This window comes from Delphinapterus leucas, chromosome 3 (assembly GCF_059928025.1).
Source record: "Delphinapterus leucas isolate spDelLeu-1000000601 "Yukka" chromosome 3, BTC_Dleu_Yukka2, whole genome shotgun sequence".
Taxonomy (NCBI): Eukaryota; Metazoa; Chordata; class Mammalia; order Artiodactyla; family Monodontidae; genus Delphinapterus; species Delphinapterus leucas.
Window position 1 is genome coordinate 6,688,366 of NC_143131.1, and position 22,272 is coordinate 6,710,637.

The following is a 22,272-nucleotide window of genomic DNA, read 5'->3' on the forward strand; positions in this document are numbered from 1 at the left end:
TCCACCATAGGCCATTGACAAGGACTATGTATGTGGCCTGTATTGGGTTGAGTAGGATCCCCTCAAAATCCATGCCCTCCAGAAGCCAATGAAATTGACTTTATTTGAAAAGAGGGTCTTAGCCTATTTATAATTTTGATAAATTTCTTTGTTCAATTTATCTTGGCCCATATGGTGGTTATATTTTTAATTTTTTGAGGAATCTCTGTATTGTTTTCCATAGTGATTTCACCATTTTATATTCCCACCAACAGTGTACAAGTGTTCCAATTTCTCTACATCCTTGCCAATACTTATTACATATATATAAAATAGCTATCCTAACAGGTGTGAGGTGATATCTTATGGTGGTTTGATTTGCATTTCTCTTATAATTAGTGATGTTGAGCATCTTTTCATATACTTGTTGGCCTGTTGTGTGTCTTATTTGAAAAACTGGCTATTCAAGTCCTTTGTCTGGGTTTTTGTTTTATTTTGTTTTCACTTTTTTTTTTTGCATTTGAGTAGTGAGAGTTCCTTATATATTTGGATATTAATCCTTTATCAGATATATTATTTGCAAATATTTTCTCCCATTCTGTAGGTTGACTTTTTACTCTGTTGATTATTTCCTTTGCTGTGCAGAAGCTTTTTACTTTGATGTAGTTCCACATGTCTAATTTTACTTTTGTGGCTTGTGCTTTTGGTGTCATGTCCAAGAAATCATCGATGAGACCAATATAATGAAAACATTTTTCTATACAGTAAGTCACACGAACAAGGTCCATTCCGAGAGCTTGTTCATAAGTCCAATTTGTTCGTAAGTCCAACAAAGTTAGCCTAGGTACCCAACTAACACAATAGGCTATATAGTACTGTATTATAATAGGTTAATAATACTTTTCACACAAATAATACATAAAAAACAAATACAAAAAATAAAGAAAACATTTTTAATCTTACAGTACAGTACCTTAAAAAGTACAGTAATACCAGCTACATCACCTCTGCTTTTACACTTGCTTCTGGACATCTTGTGCTTGAAATAAAGATACTGTGCTACTGCACTCTATATAGCACTGTACAGTAAAGTACATAAAATCACAACCACTTGTAGAGGATGCACGCATGTGACAATGTACGCCAGACAGGTGAAACAACTTACGTGATTGGACATGCGAACTCGTGTTCGCATCTTTGAAAGTTAACAACTTGAATGTTCGTATGTAGTGGGCTTACTGTATTTTTCTTCCAGCAATTTTACAGCCTCAGGTCTTACATTTACATCTTTAACCCACTTGAGGTTTTTTGTTTGTTTGTTTATTTTTTTGCTATGGTGTAAGATAAGGATCCAATTTCATTCTTTTGTATATCCAGTTTTCCTAACACCATTTTTTGAAAAGACTGTCCTTTCCCCATTGTGTATTCTTTGCACCCTTGTCAAAAATCAGTTGACTGGGGCTTCCCTGGTGGCGCAGTGGTTGAGAGTCCGCCTGCCGATGCAGGGGACACAGGTTCGTGCCCTGGTCCAGGAAGATCTCACATGCTGCGGAGCGGCTGGGCCCGTGAGCCATGGCCGCTGAGCCTGCGCGTCCAAAGCGTGTGCTCCGCAACGGGAGAGGCCACAGCAGTGAGAGGCCCGCGTATCACAAAAAAAAAAAGAAAAAAAAATCAGTTGACTGTATATATATATGGGTTTATTTTATTTCTGGGCTTTCTATTCTATTTCATTGGTCTTCTGGGTATATATCCAAAAGAATTGAAATCAGGATCTCAAAGAGATATCTGCACTCCCATGTTCACTGCAGCATTATTCACAATAACCAAGACATGGAAACCACCCAAATATCCACTGACAGATGAATGGCTAAAGAAAATGTCATATATACATTCAATGGGATATTATTTAGCCTTAAAAAAGGAAATCCTGCCATTTGTTACAACATAGATGAACCTGGAGGAATTTATGCTAAGTAAAATAAGTTAGTCACAGAAAGACAAATACTGCATGATTCCACTTACATGAGGTACCTAAAATAGTCAAACTCATAGAAGCAAAGAATAAAATGGTGGTTATTAGGGGCTGCAAGGAGAAAAAAATGAGGAATTGTTCAATTGATAAAAGTTTTAGTTATTCAAGATGAATAGGTCCTAAAGATTTGTTGTACACATAGCGTCTGCAGTTAACGATATTGTATTGTGCAGTTAAACATCTGTTAAGAGAGAAGATTTCATGCTAAGTGTTCTTACTGCAAGGAAAGGGAGAACTAGGGACACAAGTAAATATTGGCAGGTGAGGGATATGTCTGTTACCTTGATTTGTGTAACGTTAACATGGGTGTTTATATATGTCTGAACTTATCAAATTGTCCAGTTTCTATATCAATTATATTTCTTAAAAAGCTGTCATTTATTTATTTTTTGCTTGGAGTTTTAAAATTTCAGCCTATAACACCAGTAGAAGCAGAGGGTGATAATGGATGTATCAATGGGAGGAGGGTCATCGTAATCAAGTTAAGAGGAGGCTATAGTGGATTAAATCAGGCCCTAATGCAATGACTGTTGTTCTTATAAGAAGAGGGAAATTTTGACATCCACACATACACACACATAGAATACCATGTGAAGACTCAGGCAGAGACTGGAGTTATGCTATTGGAGGTAAGGACACCAAGTATCACCAAAGAGAGCCAGCAACCACCAGTTGTGTTACTCTGTGTCACTTTATACAGCAGCCACGAGAAACTCATCCATGGCTCTATCCAACTTCAAGGGGCTTGGATGGACCAATGCATGGAAGAGCTTAGCCACTATCTCCAATTTAACCCTTCTGTTGTGCCCCTGGGGCTACCCATGTGATTCTGCTATTCTTCCTCTTCCTAGACTGGTTGTGGTTCATCAGAACTTCCCTTCACTTTCATGAGTGCACGTCTGTGCAGCTTGGATGTATGTTCTAGGGTTCAGACCATTGATAGCAGCAAATGCAGCTCATCCCCACAGAGAGAGAAGAGAGCATCACCAGGGCACCATGGAAACTGCAGAGTCAAATTAAACATGAATCCCAGGCTTATCCTACACTGCACACGTGCACATGCACATACTCACGCACCACTACCAACTGCACCACAGAGTTCAGCTGCATAATCATAGGACATGGACATCATGTGGGTTCATAGCCCCCGTGGGCCAGGTTCAGCAAGCATGTCATGGGCTAGTGTCTTGGCCCTAGGGCTACAGCCAACAGGTTGTCTGCAACTTTGGGCTTTGGGTTTGCTGGGTCCACACTATGCCATCCATTGCTGCAGCAAACTGTTTGGAATTGATGATTGGTATAAAGGCTTTTATGACGGCAATTCACGCCTCATCTCTTGCCATAAAATAATTATTAGCGAAATGCACTGTTAACAATTTAACATTTAATAAATAGGAAGTATTTTTCAGGGAACTGAAGCCCATTATGGAAATCATAATTTGTGCTTGGTGCCAGGAAAATGTATTCTCAATTTCACTGTACCCTGTGCCCAGCTACGAAACCTGAAACTTCCTCTGCATTATATATTCTCATTAGGATAGATTAACAAATCTAGTGTAAACAGTCCTGCACAGCAAGCACCATTTTATATGAAGACACCAAAACATGTCAGCCTTTCTTACAGGGATGGCGGAATCAAAATTGCCCCTCATTTTTATGAGGCAACTATAAATGCTGAAATAGAGATTATCATACATTCAGAATGATTCTGCCTGTGTACTTCCCCCACCAATTTACGCATTCTGCAGTGTCTGGTGCAGCAAGCCTCTTATCTTCTTCTGAACTTTTCAGAAAATACCAGTATTTGAATCTTGAAATTAAATTGCATGTAAGCAATACCACAAAGATCTTTTCCAGTGCACTTATGACTTTCATTTATGATAATTTGTGCTGTTCTATCATCTATTCTGGAATTCAGACTTAATAAGACATCGTACTTCAACAGTACAAAGGCAGCAGCCTCATTCATCTCATAGTTAAAGCAGTAATAAAAAGACATCAGGTGACACAGATACCAATATTTCAATATATTCGAATTAGAGGTGAGGAATGAGTCAGCTGTTTATTTTGCTGATTAAAGAAAGGGCTTTTTCCTACAACCAAGTCAGACTGGTATTCAGATACCAGATCATCAGGGGGGGAAAAAAGTGAATTAAATGTTTAAATGTATCATTGCACCTCCAATGAAATTCTCAGATCAAGTCACAGACACTCTATATTAATAAAAGGTCTAAAGCCGATGGAATTTTCTTGCCTATCTTCCAGAGCATATTTGGAGAAATGAAAGAAAAAATATCAAAAACAATGATTCCTTATAAAGGAAATAGTTATTTTATATTTCTTCACAGTTTAGAGATAAAGGGGGTAGAGTGATAGAAAATGGAGGAAGTTTAATTTGTTTAATTCTATACACACAGCACTTCTGTACCTTGATGTTATAGTGGAAATGCCACTTCATATGTTGAATTCCCTTAAAAATGTGAAATTGAGGACTAGGTGTTTTGTACATTCTTGCTAATGTCTACATGAGTTAAACCAATCCATACACTACTTCCTACCATGGTTGAGACTGTGAAATAGTCCCCAGGGGGTTGCAAAAGGCAACAATAGAAAGTAAGCAGTAAACTAAGCATGGGAATAGGAGGGGTCTGGGCCAAAGGGATGGACCAGCTGGGGGAGGCTGAGATAAGACCTGTCATTTCTTGGTTTAAGGAAGACCTTGAATTTGGCTTTGCCTCCTTGAATTTGTCCATGTATCTACCACCACCTTCCTGTCTTGCCCATACTCTAAGTTGAGACTATGACTCTAAGCAAATTTGTGCAGAGGGCGCTTCATCTTGTTCATGTTGACCAAAACTGAGTTTTTAATCCAGGGCTCAGATAGGATGGAGATCTGTTCTCCTCACCAATGAGAAGTGGCTGAGGAAGCCTGGGGAAGGGTCTCTAACCCTACTGCCAAAAGTCTATCTGAGTAGTGTGTATTGGGGAGCAACACGATTCTGTGGGACTATAAAAGCAGGACAGCCACTGACAAAAGGAAACATAGGGAAGGAAGTTTCAGCTGACCACAAAGAAAGTACTGCCTTGCACTGAGAGCTGCTGCAACTACTGTGGGCTTTGGAGGGAGGGATTGGGTTCTCTGGCACCGGGAGAGTAATAGAGTTTCCATGTTTGGCGTGACGTTTCAAGATCTAGTGTTCCGGGGGAGAACTTCTGCATACTGATAAACACCATGGGGGTGGCTAGGAATCCCAGGATGTCTTGAATCAGACACTGGCTTATGAAGTTGTACCAAGAAATGGAGCAGGAATACCCACGGGTAATGCATGGCGTCTCCTAGGTGAAAGAGAGAGAGAGATTTGACCTCAACATTTGGCTCTATCCCCATTTGTGTCACAACCACACAGACTTCTAATAGCTGAAGCAGGCCCTTCTGGAGGATGGGCAGTGAAATCTTCCTGGTGGCTTAAAGGACGCTGGATGGCTGAGCTGGAATCCCCCCGAGCTGATTTAGATGGAATGGAAACTACAGGGAGGCATGGAAAGAACACCAGCCTTGGAGTTAGCCAGACCAGAGTTGGGATCCCCACGCTAGTTACGCTCATCAGATAGGAGGCCTTAGGAAAGTCACTCAACCTCTCTGAGCCTCCATCCCTCATTTATAAGGGTGAAGATGACACCTCCCCATGGAGCTGTTATGAATATTAAACATCCCTGGCACAGAGGAGGCACTCAGTAAATCACAGCCATTAACTGAGAATGCTGTACATTGGAGGTAATTGAAATCTTTGCCCAGAGAAAGCTTCCCTAACACTTTGTAGGTGTCACTTGGTTTGACATCAGCCTCTCAGGGCAATCACAGGAGAAACCACTCACCACTCACAGTGAGAAGACTCCCCAGAGATGACGTGGATTTCACAATAATCTTTCTTCAAAGCCCTGCTGAGCAGCAGTACCCAAGAACACTTGAAAACTCTGCTGTGATCCAGCCAGAGCACTCAGCCAACATTCTAATTTTTCCAGCAACTTCAGAAGAAGATTAAAAAAAAAAAAATCCAGCTGCCCAATTCAGTCCTCACCTGTGTGTACATCCATCTTATATAATTAGTCAAAGCCTTGGTCAGCTCTATGCAAAGAGTCACAAATACGCATCTATATGCGATTCAAGGGGACACTTCTCCAGTAATCTTGAAGCATCCATTATAATTTTGCTCAATTACATACCTTTTCCCTTGTGTACATTTTTTAATTAATAAACTTTATTGTCGAGAGCAGTTCTAAGTTCACGGCAAAATTGTGTGAAAAGTGCAGAGTTCGCATACACCCCTGCCTCTGCATGTGCATAACCTCCTCACTATCAACATCCCCCACTGGAGTGGTGTATTTGTGACAGCGATGGACCTACGATGACTCATCATTATCACCCAGAGTCATGCTGCACCTTCCACGGGGTTGGACAAATGTGTAATGACCTGTATCCACCATTACAGGGTCATACAGAGTAGTGTCACTGCCCTAAAAATCCTCTGTGCTCTGCCTAGTCATCCCTCTCTGCTCCTAACATCTGGCAACAACTGACCCTTTCACTGTCTCCATAGTTTTGCCTTTTCCAGAATGTCATATAGGTGGAGTTGTAGAGTATGTAGCTTTTTCAGATTGACTTCTTTTACATAGTAATATGCATTTAAGGTTCCTCTGTGTCTTTTTATGACTTGATAGCTCATTTGCTTTCACACTGAATAATATTCTGTTGTCTGAATATGTTACAGTTTATTTACCCATTCACCTACTGAAGAGCATCTTCGTTGCTTCCAGATTTTGGCAATTATGAATAAAATTGTTATAAACATTTGTTTGCATGTTTTTGTGTGGACATAAACTCGCAGCTTCTTTGGGTGTATACCAAAGACCTCGACTGCTGGAATGTATGGTAAGAGTGTGTTTTTTAAGAAACTGCCAAGCTGCCTTTCAAAGTGGCTGTACCACTTTGCATTCCCACCAACAATAAATGAGAGTTCCTGTTGCTCCACATCCTTGTCAGCACTTGGTATCAGTGTTCTGGATTGGGCCATTTTAATAGGTGTGTAATGATTTCTCAATGTTGTTTCAGTTTACATTTCCCTGTTGATATATGATGTGGAGCATCTTTTCACATGTTTATTACCCATCTGTATTTCTTTTATGGTGAGGTGTCTATTTAGGTCTTTTGACCATTTTTAAGTCAGTCTGCCCATTTCCTTGTTGTTGAATTTTAAGCACTCTTTGTATATTTTGGATGGTCTTTTATCAGATAGGTCTTTCACAAATATTTTCTTCCAGTGTATGGCTTATCTTCCCTTTTTTATGAAAGTTTCTTTTGTAGAAAGGAGGTTTTAAACTTCATCAGCCCTCCCCTTCAAGCAATACTGACCCATTAGAAATTTTTTAATATGGTTTTGGTTTTTCATCTCCTATAACCTTGACCAACTGGGGGTTTTGACTGTGACATTCACTGTTGAAGATGCTCCTTCCCCTTATAGCCAGAGACGCTCATGGAGATGCCACCAAGATTGGCAATGTCCCCCTGTGACCTGCAGATACACATTAATAAAGGCTGCCTGCAGATGCCCTGCTGAGACCCAGCCCACATTCATCTGGATTTGAAGGGCCTCATGTGCTGATGGGAATGAGGCCTCCAGCTGTTAGACCACATCAGATGGAGAGAAAGAATTGTAGCGTGTCACTACCAGTGCAGAACCTAGGTGATTATGCCTGTCCTCTAAATGAGAGCATAGATTAAATAGTAATTAATTCCTCAACAGGCTGAATTAAATAATCAAGTGAGCTTCAGGTAATGCAATTACAATAGTTATTTAACACTTAATGAAATACTCTTGTAAGTACCAGTATGAAAAGTCTTCCCTCTATCTTGAAGCAGCCCCATTATTATGGAATGACTTTCCTACCAGGACCTAAGGATCCAGTTGGCAATCTATGGTAACCTTATGGGACAAAATAATTAGGTTAAAAGGTGCCCAGTTTCTCATCCTCTAGCTGAGACTGGCCATGCCCCCCAGCAGTGGGACCAACCAGCACTTGAATTTACCTGTGGCTGGTGTCCAGTCTTCCCTTCTGCAACTATCTGAAGAATCGGTACCAGCAGTGCCTCTGAAGACGTCTTCTTCATAGATAGCATCTACCCTCAGATTTCTTCATCCTGAAATGTCCTCACAGGAAGGTAAAAACATGTTCATAAGACCAGGTGTGTCCATACTATTCAGAAAACTATTAATTTATATGTTGACTGGAACTCAGGTGTTTAATCACATTCCCTTGTGACCCAGTGTTATTAAACAAATGGATTGGGCAAGGCAATATTATGGTAATATCACCTGTTAATAAAAATAATCTTATATTCTTTCTACATCCATGGAAGATTTGATGTTAATGACATCAAAATGCAACAGCTGAGGAGTGTTGGCACTTCCTGGGTAATTTTTTGAGAGTTTGGTACTTTTGCTTCTGGGTTTTAGCCTTAAGATAAACAAGCTTCCCTTCTCCACCCCCAGCACAAAGTTATGCTGACCAGGAATAATAAAACTCATTGACAATGCAGTTTTTAACCTCCTGGTCTTATCATGAATATTTACTATTTGGTTGGGAGCTGGCACAGGGCAGCTGCCTCTCGCTTCTCTTCCTGCTGCCGGAATCCATTGTTAGGAGAGTGTTGCCATGGCAACAGAGGGCCACCGAAGGCAAAGAAACTGACAGTCACCCAGACAAAGCATGAATCTGTGGGCTAATTAAAAGGTTCTGTGCTCAGGGTCACCTTGTAAATGAGAAATGTTTGTCAGAAACTCGTGCTCACAAAGGGTTCTGCAGAGAAGCCCTAGGAGCTGCCGGCCACGCTTCAATGCCGGTTGTTTCCAAAGTTCAGTCCACTGTTCCCTGGGTGAGGAGCTCACAGGTCATCCTAATTCATTGGCTGGGCCAGATTAGGAAATGATTGGGATCTATTTTTTGCCAATAGGTGCATAAAACATCAAACCAGAGTGATTGATTAAAAGCAGGCTGCTTTCCTCAGATCCTGATTTAGATCTGATGTTATTTGTAATTAAAATTGGTTTCAAAAGCTTATGAGCTGAAGGTGGTATGTGGGGACCGTGGGCAATTTAAGCCTTGCTTTCAGGGTCTGGAAATATGGTAGACTACCATCAGTCTAATCAAGGCTGGAACAAGCTCTCTCCTTGGACCTTGATTAGTAGGTGCTCCTTCAGTGTGTTCTTGGGACAAGCTGACTCTGAGCATCTCTAAGATACCAAATAGCTTCAAGAATATGGAGTCAGGATCTTGCCCCAAAACAACCCATAGCTGCTCATTGACACTTCAGCTCTCCCTTATCCAGCTCCCACAGACCTCTGCAGCCATACCTCACACTGTGTCCCATAAGGGCAGTCATTTCCAGATAAATAGCTTCACTACAAACACAGAAGAGACTGGGTTCCTACTCTGACCCTTTAGAGATCAGTGGTTGCTAAGTAGGAACAGAGAGTGAAATTCCCTGAGAAACCAAGGAAGCCACAAGGAGGGGCCAGAATTTTACGCAAGAGCCCAAAACCTAGAAAGAAAAACCCCACAGCCAGACTCTGAAGATCAAAACCTTCACTGAAACATTATGGGGCCCCTGAAAGACTGAAGCCATGAACTCCTGGCCTACCCACCTCTGTTAGCATCCTAGTCTTATAACCTCCCTTCAGACACTGGGCAAAGTAGTCCCAACATCTCAAGTCATCCAGGAAGTATTTTGTGGAGTTTGAGATCCCCAAAGATGGCCTCATCCACTTCCTCCTCTTCTTCCAAATGGCCAAGGATCCTTTCTGACAGACAGAAAAGACTGCAAGTTGGTTCTGGATTCAGACTTGTGTGTCCAACCTGGCTCACCCCTGGTCTCCATGTGACCTGGAGTGAGTTGCCTCATGTGTATGCTCCCCTTTTTCATCAGACTATGAAGGGGCAACAACAGTACTTCCTTCCCAAAGTTACTGTGATAATTAAATAATGGAATCTTTGTAAATGTTTAGAAAGATGCCTGGAGTATAGTAAGCCCTCGGTAAACACCAGTATGTGTCATGGGTTGAGTTGTGTCTCCCAATAAGAAACATTGGAGACTCAACCCCCAGTAACTCAGAATGTGACCTTATTTGGAAATAGGGTCTTTATGGAGTAGTCAAGTTAAGATGAAGTCGTTAGGGTGGGCCTCAAACCAATATGACAGGTGTCCTTTTAAAAAGAGGAAATATGGACACAGGGGCAGACACGTATTGAGGGGAGGGGATGTGAAGACACAGGAAGAGCACACGTGAAGATAGAGGAGTGAAGAGATGCATCTACAAGCCAAGGAAGGCCAAAGATTGTCAGCAAACCACCAGAAGCTGAGAGCAGGCAAGCAAGATTCCCCAACAGGTTTCAAAAGGTCATGTCACGCTGGCACCTTGATTTTAAACTTCTAGCCTCCAGAGCTATGAGATGATACATTTCTGTTGTTGAAGCCACCCAGTTTGTGGTACTTTGCAGTGGAAGCATTAGGAACTAATACAGCGCGTTCATTAGAGTACATGTAAATAAGCTCTAATTCAAGAAAACCAAAAATGCAGGACCTTTATTTTTTTTCTTTTTTTTTCTAATTTTTATTTTTATTGGAGTAGAGTTGATTTACAATGTTGTGCTAGTTTCAGGTGTACAGAAAAGTGATTTAGTTATACATATATGTATATCCTTTTTCAGATAATTTTCCCAGACAGGTTATTACAGAGTATTGAGTAGAGTTCCCTGTGCTATACAGTAGGACCTTGTTGATTATCTGTTTTATATATAGCAGTGTGTATATGTCAATCCAAACCTCTTAATTCATCCTTCCATACCCCCCTTTCCCCTTTGGTAACCATAAATTTGTTTTTTAAGTCTATGAGTCTGTTTCTGTTTTGTAAATAAGTTCTTTCATATCACTTTTTAGATTCCACATATAAGCGATATCATATGGTGTTTGTCTTTCTCTGTCTGCTTTATTTCACTTACTATGATCATCTCTAGATCCATCCAGAAAATGCAGTACCTTTAAAAAGAAGTTTCTCATCAACCTGTCAGGTGGTGTTCAGTCCTGGGCAGGTAGAACCCCTCTGCTCCATGAGCTCATGCAGGAACCCTGGTTCTTTCTGTCTTGTTGCTCCACCACCTGCATCCCACTCGGTGGGAAGGGGCAGGAGAGAGTCTGGGACACATAATGTTGGGGCTTCAGAGCTCAGGACATGACCTGGAGGTGAGGCATCACCCACTTCCCATCAGCACAGGCTGAGTCACATGGCCACACCTGCCTGCATGGGTGGGGGAAGGGGATGGAGCCACGAGAGCTCCTTGTTGAGATTTTTTTTTAAATAAATTTATTTATTTATTTTTGGCTGCATTGGGTCTTTGTTGCTGTGTGCGGGCTTTCTCTAGTTACAGAGAGTGGGGGCTACTCTTTGTTGTGGTGCGCGGGCTTCTCATGGTGGTAGCTTCTCTTGTTGTGGATCATGGGCTCTAGGCACGTGGGCTTCAGTAGTTGTGGCCTGCAGGCTCAGTAGTTGTGGCGCATGGGCTTAGTGGCTCCACGGCATGTGGGATCTTCCCGGACCGGGGTTCAAACCCATGTCCCCTGCATTGGCAGGCGGATCCTTAACCACTGTGCCACCAGGGAAGCCCCCTTGTTGAGATTTATTATTATTATTATTACTATTATTATTCAGTGAATGGGAAACCCCATACTACATTTGATGAGAAAACAGTGTAGGGAATTCGTCCATGTCAAAACCGAGAGCACAGGCATATACCACGTAATGGTTAAAGTTTGACAGAATTAGCCCCTTTAGAGGAAAGACCCTCCCCAAAATAGCTGGGCAGGATCTCCCAAGAGACAGTCACAGGAGATGCTCCCAACTGAGCAGGATTATAGCTTCCCTGAATTTCAGGGCTCTCTGTGAGAGAATTGGGCCTCCCAGTGACCAGTTTAATTGCTCTCTGCAGCTAAATTGTCATTTCTTTAGCTGCAACAAGGTTTGGGTCATCTATCTGTCTGGTGGTTTTATTAGTATCTATTTTTACTCATAACTAAGAGATAAATAGGCAAGGATTTCATGCTTGATGTAAACCTCTTTGTTAAAAAGGCTCATTCATCACTAACTGCCTTAGAAATTATAGCCAAACCATGTGCACCTTCTGAAATAATGTGAGGCATTAAGATGCAACTGTTTATCAATTAATTTAAACTCCAGTGAGAGTTTTGCAGACACAGGCACTTTAGGATTTGGTCTAATGGATTGAATTTAGACTACTCTACAAATGAATTCCGAGATCAGGGTTATGTACATTCAGAAGCTGAGACTTTGTAAAGTTTTTTCTTGGAGGAATGAAAGAATATATTATAATCTGGATTCCTTATGTGTTTCCCAGAAGAAATCAGCAGTCAGTTTCTTCTCCTGTAAAATTAATCCAGAAAGTAAATGAACATAATATAAGAAATAATTCTGTTGAGGCATACAGGTATTTTAATGCCAACAATATCCAACAAAGTTTTGGCCCTGTTATTCTGAACCCCTTTGAAAAAGATGTCAAATCTTATCAAACTGAATTTGAAAGGGACCATAAAGGATTTCCAGGAATCTCTTGTGAGGATCAAAATGAAGGTTTATAGCAATAGAAATAAATTTGATTTCTAAAGTGACTTTTGATAACATTGTGTTAATAATCTTGAGGGAAAATCTTCTCAGGATGAGTATTAAGTCATGGGGTATTCAATCAGTGAAGTAATGTTGAAGTAGGGAATGTGCAAATTAAAGATAGCATCATTTGTCTTAAATTGATAAGAGACAAGACCACAGGAACAGTCTCCAAAATATACGGCAGAAAATCAAGCCGGATTTAATGTGATGAATGTCACCCAGCCTCATGGTGATGTAAATACCTTATTCCCAAGATTCTATAGATGAATCTGTAGCCAAAGAAAAGAGGTAGATGATTCTGCAGGAGGAGGATGGGGCGGGGAAAATGTGAAATGCCTGAATTCATTCTCCTCAAAATGGTAAGTGACATGGAAATAGGGTTTAGGTCAAGACTGGAAACTGGCAGAAATACTGGATCTAATCTGAATTTGTATATAACAACCCTCAGCCCAGAAGCTGCACAAGGCCTTGGACACCCAGGCCAAGAGCAGGGCTAGTGACTAAACCTCCCCACCTCAGTGGCCTTGGGCTGCTGGACAGCCGCACGGCAGACCCAGAGACGGAGGGAGCGGGCTTCACCCAGAGGTGATCAGAGACCACCCAGCCCAGAGACGCGCAGCTGCAGTCTCCTCAGGCCCTGGAGGGTCTGCCTCCTGCACTCCAGGTCTGCCCAAGTCGAAGGCAACACCTCAGAGCAGATAAAGGTGACTCCAGCAACTATGACCCCAAGTTTTGGCACCTTCTTCCTTCGGTTGTCCCTCTGTGTCCTCAGCTGCCTCAAATCTCAATCCTTCACCTTCAGCAGCAGACTCCATGTCAAACATGATGCACCCCTCCCCGAACCTGCTGCCCCTCCAGCCTCCCCTACCTTTGTGCATTGGAGCATCATAGTCCTAGTTGCTCAGACAAAATATCTAAGAATTGTTCTTGACTTCTCTCTTTTTCTCACACATCCCACGTCCAACACTTCAGCAAATGCTATTGACTCCACCTGCAGAACATAACCCAAAGCTGTCCTCTTCTCACAGTCACTACCCTTGCCAGGAGTCCCAACCCACAACAACTCTCACTTGGATTATCAAAATAGCATCCTATCCAGTCTCTCTGCTTCTCCTGGCATCCCTCCAACCGGCTCACCTCATAGCAGTCAGAGTAATCTTTAAGAAACACCAATTAGATCGTGTCAATTTCCTCCTCAGACCCCCATTCACAGAAATTCTGGGTCTGATGGAGCTGGTAACTAAAAAATTAATATGGTGACAGTAGTGTGATTCAGACTCTGTAGGCAACCATATGCTTGCCAGTGGTATCCCCCAAAGACCCCCAACTGTACCTTTCAGGTACAGACCTCCCCACAGAGCTCCAGACCCTCATACCTGAGGGCTTGCTTATTATCTTCATCAGCTGTTTGAGCACAGTCTCCAGCTCAACACATCAGACACTGAATTCATCATCTCCGCCCACACACTTCCCATCACAAACCTGGTCCCAAATGGTCTGCTCCTCAATGAATGGCACCAGCTGCACACGTCACAGCCACAGTGTGATCCCTAGCATCTGCCTCTCCTCCCCCGGCGTCGACTAGGCAACAACTCCTGCCTGTCTCACCTCCTAAGTATCTCTTAAATCAGCCCACTTCTCGCTATTGCCACCCACCCCCAGTGGTCAGTGAGAGCCTTACCTGTCACCTAATTGGTCTTCCTGAGTCCACTGTGGCCTCCCAGGCTGATCTATTTCCAAACAAGTGGCCCTTCCCCTTCCCTGGGAATCCCAGTTCTGTGCTGCACATCCTCAACTCAGTGTCTTCTGTCTCTTCAAAGAATGTATCTAATACATTCTTCAATGTGATGATTTGATTAATGACTGTCGACTCAACAAAGGGTGAGCTCCAAGATGGCAGGGACAAATCCATATTTGCCCATCATTGTATCCAAGAGCCCAGAGCAGTGTCTCTCGCATTGACCTATTTTTGAGTGAATTTAAACTTGATGGCAACATATTTTCATGGAGAATCAAAAGTCTGAATCCAAGCACTCCTGCAGACCCTGGGGGAGTGTGGTAGTATGGTAGGGTAGTGTGCTAGGGTAGTGTGGTAGGGTAGTGTGGTAGGGTAGATGTTCAGCTGCAAGTAAACCTTCTCTTTACGAGCAGGAGCTTTGGGTTCTGACATCAATAGCATCTGACAAAATCCCCTGCTACACTTATGTAGATGGCCAGAATCAATTAAAATAATAGTACGAAAATTATTACTAATATTATTTCGGAACTTCAGAGTGTCCAGGGCATTTTACACACATTACCAAATACTGCAAAGACATCTGAGGGAAATCTCAGACAGCAAGCAGAGTCGATACAGCTCTATTCCCTAACCTATTTGCAGTCTTGGTTGGACAAGTAGTGGGAATAGCCCAAGGAATGCACCGAGTTGACACGTACTCATCACAGCCCCTCAGACAAGCAGAGTGAACTGAAAGAGCTACCCTCCAAAGATGGATTAGAACAGGTCCAGAGAACGACAAAAGCTTCTCCTTGACACATTCTCACCTGCCTTTTCAAGCCCTTGTGTTCTGTATTATTCCAGATGTCACTTTCAGGACTCTCCTTACATCCTTGTGTGAATCCTGATCACCGCCCCTTATAAACAGCCCCTGGGTAGAGCATACATTACAGATGTATGTGCTTCATGTCTGTGAGGGGCAACACCCCTAGGGATAATCCATCTCCAAGCAACACGTAACGTGATGTGCATGGGAAATGACTCTCTGTATCCTGAACAGCCCTCACACACACACTGAGACATAAACAGGAGGCCTGACAGTGAGCATCCCCAGCAAAGCTGGGCATGGTCCACATCCCACCTGAAAGCTCCCCTCCTCACAAGAGAGCTGTCTGTCTTACTCTCTCGTAGAAAAGAGGAAAGAGCTCTGAAATGCATCCCGCGTGTCTGATTTTAAACTTAGAGGACTACAAGTTAGCCTTGCTGAAATCCAAATTGCATCTGCTTGTCTCATCATTTTATTTGAGCTGTTTTATTTTGTCTCTTTTTTGATCCCCAGTGAAACAGTGTTGGTTTCATGTAGCAGATGCTCAAGGTTTTCATAGGAAATAGTCTTACATATGCACACACGCACATCAGACACACACTCTATAGTTATGGAATATAATACAAATCTAGCCCTGCCTTGTCAAATACTCAAGACATTGCTCTACTTAGAGAAAGGTCAAAAGCAGCAAAGAGTGAAGGGGAGTCTGGTCAGGGAACGTCTTTGTCAGCAGATTCTAAGTTACTCCCCCACAGACTCACGATCAAGGATTCTTAATCTCCAGGGTGTCTCTGAATTGCTTGGAGAGCTTGTTAAAAATTTAGATTCCTGGCTCCCACCCCAGGAGGTCTTGATTTAGCAGGTCTTGAGCATGGCTGTAAATCTGATTTTCACCAGCAACTTGCTTGATTCAGAACCTGTTTGTCCAAGGAGCAAACTGGGCTGTGACACTGAACCTGTCATTCTCCTCCCCAGAGCCCTTCCATCATCTCTCAAGAAGGGGCTCTGGCCCTGCCCCAGGTGTGTCTCAGGTTCCCCTCACAGGGGCCCTCTCATCTCCTGGCCCTTCAGCTCACTGCCCAAACCCTCTCTCTCTCGAAGCTGCCTCCACCCTCCTGGGAAACTGTGTTGCAATCTGCTCACTGCGTCCCTTACTTGTGGGACATTCTCCAGCCTCTAGAATGGCCTCACCAAATCATTCGCCTGTCACTGCATCACAGCCCTTCCTCAGCCCCACCGTGGTGGCTTGTTCCAGGTACCATGCTTAACCCTATGATTCCTCCTGGGGAACGACCAAGCTAGGAGTGGTCTTGGCGACCCCCGAAGTAGATACAAACAAAATGATAGCATTTAATAACATGCAAAACAAGATTATTTACTGCTGATGGAGACACGTATGACATCAAAATATAAAAACATGCCCAGTAGTGATAAGTGAGTGGATGAGGTAGGAAAGTTCGTATGACTCAACTGTAATATTTTATACCTTTAAAGGAAAGAAGCAAATACGAAGTGTTAAGATTTGACATAGCTGCATCATAGTTTATGGTTGTGTCACATTGTTCTCTATATTTTTCAATCTGCTTCAAATATTTTCGTAATGAAAAACATTGAAGAGGAATGAAATAAAAGTATAAGGAAGGTACCCCTGAAGAAATTTAGATTCAACTGTAGCTTACCTTTCTCTGTTTTCTATTACAGAGCTTTCCTACAGCATGGCAAACAGCCCAGGGGGGGAAGCCCAGAGATTGGAATTCCAGAAAGTATCCCCATAAATCTGATGTCCAGTTCTTTCCTGAGTGGGGATTTTATGGGGAGAGAAGCACCTTTCATACCTAAAGAAGGTTGGAGGCAAGGCAAGGAGATCCAGGGGAAGGGAAGATTGTCCATTATGGCCACCCGTCATGTAAAATATTGCACTGGGGTGTGAGTGGCCCTCACATATGAGAGAGTGATTCTCTTTTCCCTTGAAAGGATTTCCAAGGAGAAATGATACAGGATGGAAATTGGGTTTGGGAAAACTGGAATTGTGATAATGATGTATTATAATTTCTCAACACTTTACTCAACCACAAGGTGCTGTGCACGTGGAATACAGAGAAACCAAATTATCATCTTTGTCTTTTAAGAGCTTACAGTCTATCAGAGGAGCTGTAGGTGGACAGATTCAAAGGCACTTGCATTTGTACATGGGAGGGTAGTGATGATGGCCCTACGCCTGCCTTGGTCACTCATTTCCCCACTGTGTCCCTTAGAGCTGGGACACCTTATGCCATCAACAGGCACTTGCTGAACTGAACTGAAACACTTAATTCTGCTGATAATAATCATCACTGTACCAAATCCATCTCTTTATCAGCCAAATATTAGTTCCAAACCCCTGTATATTTCCCACCTGCCTACACAGGAACCCTGGACATACCCCCAAGAAGAATTATCCCACTCTGCATCCCAAGCATGCTGGACATTTCTTGAAATCAGAGACCGGGTCTCGGTGGAGGTGGCTGCGGTCACCATGGAAACACAGCGCTCTATTGTCCTGCTGCAGGGAGCGATTTGGACTGCCAGGTCCAGCTGCTGTCCTCTGGGTCCCCTGCTGCGTTCACACCAAGGCCACACTTCCCAGATGCTCCCAGCCACTACCTGGGTACGGTGGGCATTGGTGCCTGCCCTTTCCTGCTGAGCCGGAAACTCCTCCAACGAGCAGCTTTGGCTAGAAGATAACCTCATCCCCCAGCTGAACCCTTCTCATACTGCACTATAGAATGAAGCTTTTCCACTCAGCCCTTCCCTCCCCCTTTTTGCTCACAAGTGTCAGACCTGCCTTGCAGTCTGAAAGCTCTCCCAGTCTCCTCATGCCCCCTTCTTTTCTCCTTCACAGGAATTTCCCTGATAACCTCTCACAGGTCTAATCCTACCCTGATGACTGCTTCTCAGAGGACCCAAAGTGACATAGTTTTATTTCCAACACTAGCAAAAGACAAAAATATTAAGAGAGCTAAATAGTTATTTTTCAATGAATGTAAATAATATATTGAGAAAAAATAATGTTGATGAAAATTGAGAAGTTCTCTACAAGGAAAATGCAAACTATTCACTGCTATCTATAATTGAAAAACCATTTTAATCTAAAATAAGTTTTACGATCAGTGCAGTGTTTGTAAATTAATTTTTGTCAACATTTTAAAATTCATGAATGATTAGCAATCAATAAGAAATCACACTTGATGAAATTACCAAAGAAATGTATACCCTGATTTCTGCTTCATTAATTTAGCCATTCTGGAGGCATGGGGTCCTCTCTCAGCAGTAGCTGAAGACTACTCTGCGGAAGAGATGGGCCAAACCTTTGTCAGCCTGTGCTCATAGTGGCATTATTTGGGACCTACAGTTTTTCATGTTTGCAATTATCAGCATCCATGGGTTCCTAGCTTTCACCCTGATAGTCTTATGTGTGAATGTTCTAACCTCCAAACAATTGGAGAAAATAAGCATAGTAGATCCATCCAGAGTTGATAATGCTCCAGTGTTGCCTGAGGACAGGAATACCACCCTGCTCTCCAGGAAATATGCAGTGAAGAACAAGTGGCAACAGGTTTGATGGGAGAAGCACACCTACTGGTGTGATCTGGATTTTGTGTTAACGTGGTTTACCAGCTATACACAATGCTAAGAAACAACAATACAACTTATGTTTGCTCTATCAACTTCAATGCCAGTGTCCAGAAGTCTTTTTTGAATCTAAGATTGTTCTCTTTATCCACCATATGTAAGAAATAACGTTTACCACCAAAAATATCTATTAAGCACTTGTTATGTGCTGATGTTAACTTTTTGAATTCTCACAGCAACCCAATGAGACAGGAATTATTATTATTGCCATTTTCAGATGAGAAACTAGAGACTCAGAGATGTTAAGTAATTTGCCCAAGGTCACACAGCAACAAGACAAGGTGTGAAACTGAGCAAACTACAGAGTTCCTTAACAACCCTTCTGAATTTCAACTTCATTTTTAAAAGGCCAATAACCTAAGATGATTTTTTAATTTAGCTTCGTAATTTCAAGAAGGAAAAAAATGACTTTTGGTATAATTCCAAATAAGATAATGTCACCATGGAGAAGAAAAGCTGTCAACACAACACACGCCCTTTTAAGCAAGTCAATGCCTTCGCAATAATGTTCTCTTCCTTTGACAAAGAGATTTTTTTCTCTAAGCAGACAGCCTGCTGCTCAAAATTTATTAAAAACATGTTTAGTATTCTGCTCAAATCCTTTTTCCAGCTCCGAATGTGAAAATATTTTTATTGTTCTGAATGATGGCCAGATCAATGACCAAGCTGGGGTGGTCAAGGTTTACTTTCTTGAAAAACAATAAGTGATGTTCGGAAAGGGTAGAAAAACTAATAATCTGTATAATGTGATGTAAGACGTGTAACATATAATATATACGGCCATCAATCAACTCTCTATAACACAAATTTTAATTAGGGGAGGTGGTCATTTTTTTAAACATTTAAGGTATTTTAAAAAATTATTTGGCCATACAACTATCAGTCATGGCCTATTTGTTCATGATGCCGAGGGCTCTTGAGCCCTTTCTTCTACTTGCTCTCACTTGCCCCAGCTGGAGAGCAGTTCATAGACAAGACAGTGGGAGGGAGAGGAATGCATCTCTCAGAAGGCTCTGACTTCAGTTAGCCTTGGATTTTAATTTTTTTTTTAATTTAAGTCATCAGGCTTTTGAGAATGATGCACAACAAGTGTGCACAGCTCCTACAGCATGTACGGCTGGTGCATGTACAACATCAACATTTGCATTGATAAGGAAATGTTTGAATCTCCTTGTGGCAACCCTGCATTCTTGGTCCAGTGATCTGTCTGGACCCTGTGAGTAGAATCCTGGTAAGTCTCTTCAACTCTAAGTCAGTTTCTATTAAATGGAACAACTGAATCCTGGGGTTTTAAAATAGGCAACAGGTGTGAAGTGCCTAACAAAAAGTGTGGGAAAGAGTTCGTGCTCGGAAGACCTTTGTTCCACCAGTTAAAGACCTGATGGAAACGGTGATTTGGAAGGTGTGAATTGTGCGCTGGTGATGGGCTATTTTTGTTTCCTATTTCTGAGTTAGTTGGCACTACATATTTTTGACTTAAATGGGAGAAAAAGTGTCCACTGGTAATTATTTTGCTCTCAATGCTTTTGAAGAAGAGTATCTTGGTAAGTAAATTGATGTCTTTCTCAAAATTATATCTATAAACAAAGGTGAGAATTTGATGGGAGAAGCAAGGACTCAACTACACCAGTGATGGGAATGGTCCCTACACCAGCCCTGCGGGTATTTTCAATGATCCTAGATGGGGCGGTGCCCACATTTCTTGAGGACCATGCTCGGTGTTCAGGACTCACTGTGGAGACAGTAGAGCATCACTGAATCTGGTGCTGAAGAACATGAGTTTGAAAACACTCTTCTTTCACCAATGAAGAGGCCAAAATCCAGAGAAACCCAAAAAAATTGTTCAAGGTCATACCGCCATTCAGAAAGGAAAATACAAATCTCATGACCTCCGTCCAGGGTTTTCCTACTAAATCCCACTAGTGGCTTTATTGGGATGTCCTGTGCAGGTTGGAGCAGGAAATCCAAAACTGCTGTGTGAGAGGTATTTTGTTCTAATTTTAAGTACATCCAATTGAAATAAGTAAAAGTCATGATGCTAGCCAACAAAGATATTTATGTAAAATAGAAGTATTCTGTTGTAAATTCACTTAACTACGTATGAATTAGATACAGAAAAACGTACGCATTTTAACTCTATTGGCAAAATTTATATGAGACATTAAAGTTGAGTTCAAAGGCAGCATTCAAAATATGGTGTCAGAAAAAAAAAGTATAAAAGACATTGAAATAAACAAATTTAATTACTGTCTAAGGCACCTTTCTTTGTCTTTGAGGTTTTAGTGGTAGATGTGTAAGTGTAGATGACCAACAGTGACGAAAATTGTTCTTGTCCACATAAAGCACATTGTATCTGGTGGAAACGCACTTGATTTTTGCTCTGTGGATATGGATTAATTTTGTATCTATTTTTAAATTTATTTCTATATTTCTTTATTCTTGATGGTCTATACATGTGTGCATGTGTGTTTGTTTTAATTTTCCTTTGAACCAGTTATAACATCATAATGATTACCTTACTAATTAACGTGTTAAATAAAATCTTTGATGTGTATTAATTTTGAGTCATTATCTTACCTAAAGTCATCATTTAATAGCACATACAAAAGGCAATAGCCAGTTTTCATCCAAAAGGCTAGAATCCAAATTTTATCTCTAATTAATAAATGAAACCCTCTGTCCCCCAGAGCCTCTACAGCCTAAGGCTATTTCAGGTGCATGGATGCTCACCACCCAAGCAACCACTGAAGCCTTCCACACAAACAGGGGAGGGGACTATGGACCACAAGAGTATTTCTGCAACAGGTTGGAGGATCAGCATAGTTTTCAACATTCTAATTAGAGGAAGCTAGAATTGCAACAGTCCACAGGGTAAGAAAACAAGACTCTGGGTGGAGTGAGGCAGAAGAGTCTGATCTTGGGCCCCGCTAGCTGATGATGCCAGGGAAATCCAAGACCCTCCACTGGTTGACTTCCTGCCTTCTCCCCATCTTCTCCTTCACGCACAGCACAAAATGTCCTCTTCAACACCAGACACGAATCTCTTGCATGTGAAATGCTTTAGGAAATTGATAACAATATAATCGTGAGGTTGTAGGTGATTGTTGAACCTCTCAAGTCCTCATTTCCTCCACTTGTCCAAATAATCTCCACTAGAATGATCTCAAAGGTGTCTGTAACTCTACTCACGATTAATTCTAGGGTTATATGTAAACAGCCATGAGCACATATGTTTTATTTTGTTTTTTTAATTTGAAAATTTGAAAAAAAATCTGATATGAACAAGGTTTAATCCAATTTCACTGCAGTGCAT